The sequence below is a fragment of the Ictalurus punctatus genome, chromosome 28 (assembly GCF_001660625.3).
Source record: "Ictalurus punctatus breed USDA103 chromosome 28, Coco_2.0, whole genome shotgun sequence".
In the NCBI taxonomy this organism is placed as follows: domain Eukaryota; kingdom Metazoa; phylum Chordata; class Actinopteri; order Siluriformes; family Ictaluridae; genus Ictalurus; species Ictalurus punctatus.
In genome coordinates this window covers 92,501-97,500 of record NC_030443.2, presented here as the reverse complement: position 1 = coordinate 97,500, position 5,000 = coordinate 92,501, and the positions used below count along the sequence as shown (strand labels likewise).

At 41.2% G+C, this 5,000-nt stretch overlaps 1 protein-coding gene across 1 annotated transcript in view; it reads right to left on the bottom strand.

Moving 5' to 3' along the window:
- acsl4b (acyl-CoA synthetase long chain family member 4b) overlaps positions 1-2,957 on the bottom strand; it is a 13,357-nt gene extending 10,400 nt beyond the window's left edge. The window contains exons 1-2 of the mRNA XM_053677164.1: positions 2,820-2,957; positions 1,199-1,309 (exon numbers count right to left, since the gene is read on the bottom strand). The gene's annotated coding sequence lies outside the window, so the exon portion shown is untranslated. The remainder of the gene's footprint in view (positions 1-1,198; positions 1,310-2,819) is intronic.
- Positions 2,958-5,000: the final 2,043 nt, after the last annotated feature.

Genomic DNA, 5,000 nt, shown 5'->3' with positions numbered 1-5,000 from the left:
TCGGGTTCTCCTGAAGTCAACAATCATCTCTTTAGTCTTATCAACATTAAGAGCTGGATTGTTGTCTCCACACCATTCTGTGAGCTGGTTCATCTCCTCCCTGTACGCTGACTCCTCATTGTTGCTGATGAGACCCACGACTGTAGTGTCTTCAGCAAACTTGATGTAATTAGGACTGAACTTTGCAGCGCAGTCATGAGTCTGCAGGGTGGACAGAAGTGGATGGAGGAAGTGACTGTGGAAGGGACAGATTGGCCCCTGCTGTGTGGAGGGCTGCCTTGTCTTCAGACCTGAAGGCAGTGTCTCAGGTTTTCAACAGCTAGCGCACTTCAGCAATCATTTCTGGTTATGATTCCTTCACCATTTGTTGTTTATATAAACGCACAGACCACCGCCACCAGTCTTACCGGACAGTGCTGCTATCCTGTCAGTGTGATATGCAGCAATAAAATACCTTGCTGTGATTATTGACTCCAGTCTTTATCTGATGCTCATGTAGATAATTTTACTAGAATAGCTTTATTTCATCTCAGAAATATTGCTAAGTTAAGAAATATAATACATCAATATATCACAGGTGTCCAGCTACCTTCGATCAAAGACAATCATCATAAACGCTGCTTACGGAGGGTGAGAAGTCTAATCAAAGACCCTTTTCAGCCCAACCACGGTCTGTGTACCCCTCTACCACCTGGGAACACTACAGGAGTTTTCGCTGCTGCAGTAGCAGACTCAGGAACAGTTTCTTCCCATCAGCTCTCCCCCTTCTGAACTCTGAACTCAGGCACTGACGTGGACTCAAGCATTTGGACCTCATCCAGAACTCAGACACTGAACTGTCATATATGTTGTCTTGTTACATTGCACTGTTTCTTTCTTTGTTTGTTTTTTTTTAGCACTTTGGTCCGAGAGAAACGATATTTAGTTCAGCTGAATACTTTGTATGTGGATGAATGATAACAAAGTTAACTTGAACTTGAACTTGAACTGTACACGCCCACTCTGATCCATGTTATTAACACATTTTAGAATAATAATAAAGTCATCAAAACTCTGGAGTTACACAAATGGAACTATGGGAATTATGTTGTGATAAAAAATCCAAAATAAATCAAAATAATTTAATATTTTAGCATCTTCAAAGTAGACGACATTTTTGCCCAGAGGTTCCAGAAATGTATTCTTGGTATTTTCTCACCTGAATTCTTGAGGAATTTCCCTGAGATGATTTTTAAACAGTATTAAAGGAGTTCACACCGACGCTGCACACTTATCTCCTGCTTTTCAGAAATATTTCCCTCCGAGTTCTCTGTTAAAAAAAAAAAATTGTAAATAAAATGTTAGTTTTCTAATGAAGGAAATGAATATGTCGACACGATTATATTTTTGTCTAAAACAAAGATTTCACAAATTTAATCACACACCTTCAGTACTTGTACTCTGCACAATGACAATAAAGTTTAATCTAATTTAATCTAAAATGTCACTACATGATGCAGATGGGGTTTTTATGTTCCAGTAGGAGCATAAACAAACTCCAGTTAGTCCAGAATGCAGCTGCTAGAGTCCTCACTAGAACCAGAAGATACGACACATCACCCCGATCTTATCCACACTGCACTGTCTCCCAGTGAAATCTCACACTGATTATAAAATACTATCATTAACCTATAAAACACTGAATGGTCTCGTGCCACAGTATATAAGCAAACTTTTGGTCTTTTATACTCGGCCACGCCTACTTCCATCAAAAGGTGCAGGCTGTTTGTTGGTACCTGGAATAGTGAAGGCTACAGCAGGGGGAAGAGCTTTCTCTTATAGAGCCCCACAGTTATGGAACAGTCTTCCAGTTAGTGTTCGGGACTCAGACACAGTCTCAGTGTTTAAGTCCAGTAAAACATATTTGTTTACTCAAGCTTGTTGTGAATAGTTTTTTCTTATGTAAAGGAGCAGATCTAGAGGATCACAGGTACGGAGTGTTGTGGTGAACTGGGATAATTGGATGATGCCCCCCTACTTTCACACCTTCACCCAGGTGTGTTGATGGTGGAGAGGCTGGTCGCCTTATGTCCCGGGGAGCCCTCGTGTCTGTGTTCCCTTCTGGTTCTCCCTTTTAGTTATGATGTCATAGCTAGTCTTGCCGGAGTCCCTGCTTTCACTCACACAAATTACATTATCCTTAACCATTACAAGACAATAACCATACCTAATAATCTGTCGTTCCCCGCCCCCTCTCACTCTTTCTGTAAGCTACACATGATACTCCTGAGATACCAGTCATCCTGACCCTTCTGCTCTCCGGACCTGATGCCCTACTTCTGGTTGGACTTCTCATCAGGTGAAAATCACTCAATGTTCATTGTTAAAAGCGTTATTCAAATAATATTGAATTGAACTGAACTACAGCACTGTTGCATGATTTACCCAGAATGCATTGCTGCAGTCTGACATAGAGGCAGATAAAGCTGTTTATAAGTGTGCAGAGGAGCAGTATTTTACTCAGACTCCATTGCTTTACTCTGCTAGCCCATTAAAATGATCAGGCAACACAATCCTGGTATAATTAAATGATCAACAGTATAATTCAGATTGAATGAAATGATGATTCAGGATGTGTACATCACTGATAAACATCGAGAGCAGAAGTGATGAATCAACAAACCACAAACTCTTCACATGAACACTACACATTCTAAAACACAGTAACTCCAACAAAAACACACACAGGGTATATCTGAAACTACAAACCGGGGTGTACAGAGTGTCTCATAGTAGTCGTGTCTCTCTCTCTCACACACACACTGAATTTTTGTTCTTACCTGTATGCAATCTCAGAAGTCTTTCCACTTTCTGACAGCGGGACGAAGCTTTTCTCTTCCTCTCTCACTCTTTCTCCTCCCACATTCACACTCCTCCCTCTTACTGTTTCTCTACAGACAGTCGAGGTTTCTGCCCTGACAGGAAGTGATGCATTTCTTTTGGGTCAGATTACAGAGTGGTGGGTACTTGCTGGTGCCACACACACACACACACACACACACACACACACACACACACACACACACACACACAGACTAGTAATTACTCACAGAAATTCTTTTCACATTTCTACGACTGTGTTTAGACAGACAGGAAACTCCTGATGGAAGTCCACAGAGTCATCACACACACACACACACACACACACACACACACACACACACACACACACACACAGTAACATTACACACATCTGACTCAGAAACATAACATTTACACACACAGAATGATGTTCTTACTATTTTCCACTTACATTACTTTACAGAGAAAAAGCAACAAAACCTTCTACATCTCACACTATTCCCTAACCCTACTCTCTATACCCTACTCTCTATACCCTACTCTCTATACCCTACTCTCTATACCCTACTCTCTACTCTCTATACCCTACTCTCTATACCCTACTCTCTATACCCTACTCTCTACTCTCTATACCCTACTCTCTATACCCTACTCTCTATACCCTACTCTCTACTCTCTATACCCTACTCTCTACTCTCTATACCCTACTCTCTATTCTCTATACCCTACTCTCTATACCCTACTCTCTATACCCTACTCTCTATACCCTACTCTCTACTCTCTATACCCTACTCTCTATACCCTACTCTCTATACCCTACTCTCTACTCTCTATACCCTACTCTCTATACCCTACTCTCTATACCCTACTCTCTACTCTCTATACCCTACTCTCTATTCTCTATACCCTACTCTCTATACCCTACTCTCTATACCCTACTCTCTACTCTCTATACCCTACTCTCTATACCCTACTCTCTATACCCTACTCTCTACTCTCTATACCCTACTCTCTACTCTCTATACCCTACTCTCTACTCTCTATACCCTACTCTCTACTCTCTATACCCTACTCTCTACTCTCTATACCCTACTCTCTATACCCTACTCTCTACTCTCTATACCCTACTCTCTATACCCTACTCTCTACTCTCTATACCCTACTCTCTATACCCTACTCTCTACTCTCTATACCCTACTCTCTATTCCCTACTCTCTATTCTCTATACCCTACTCTCTATACCCTACTCTCTACTCTCTATACCCTACTCTCTATTCTCTACACCCTACTCTCTATACCCTACTCTCTATTCTCTACACCCTACTCTCTACTCTCTATACCCTACTCTCTATTCCCTACACCCTACTCTCTATTCTCTACACCCTACTCTCTATTCTCTACACCCTACTCTCTACACCCTACTCTCTATTCTCTACACCCTACTCTCTATACCCTACTCTCTACTCTCTACATCCTACTCTCTATTCTCTACACCCTACTCTCTATTCTCTACACCCTACTCTCTATTGAATACTCCTTATTTCCTGACCTGCAGGGTTCTAGATATTTAGAACCTAGAACAGTTTTGTTCAGACGTCTGGAACATTCCAGAAAAGCAGAGACTCTAACCATGTCTTAAACCTCATGTTTGGACAGTATTTGCTGATTAATGTAAGGTTAGCTAGATTTAGCAAACTTTTATTCAACAGCTACAAAACTCCTGACAGCTCTGAATTAAAACGTGACACAGCATTGATGGTGGATGTCACGTTAGCAGTGTTAGCGGTGATGCTAAGTGTAATTACAGTGTAATTATTTTTGACTAATTTACCATTACGTCTCATTTCCACTCTCACTGTCTTCATACTGTTCTATAAAAGGGATTAACAGCTACATGCTCGCTAGCTAATTCATTACCCTCACTCAGATAGCTTGCGTAACTATCCATATTTATCAGTTGCCTAGCAACAGGGTCCTAGTGACTTTAACCATGAGAACCACGAGTGTGCTGAAAAAAGTCACTGTTCCATCAGAGTGCACAAACACAATGAATTGAGCTAAGAACTAACAGTGTGTGTGTGTGTGTGAATGGGTCACTGTGTTTCATCTATGCTCCAGCACATCTGAACACACACACACACAGCTGTACTTATTTACAG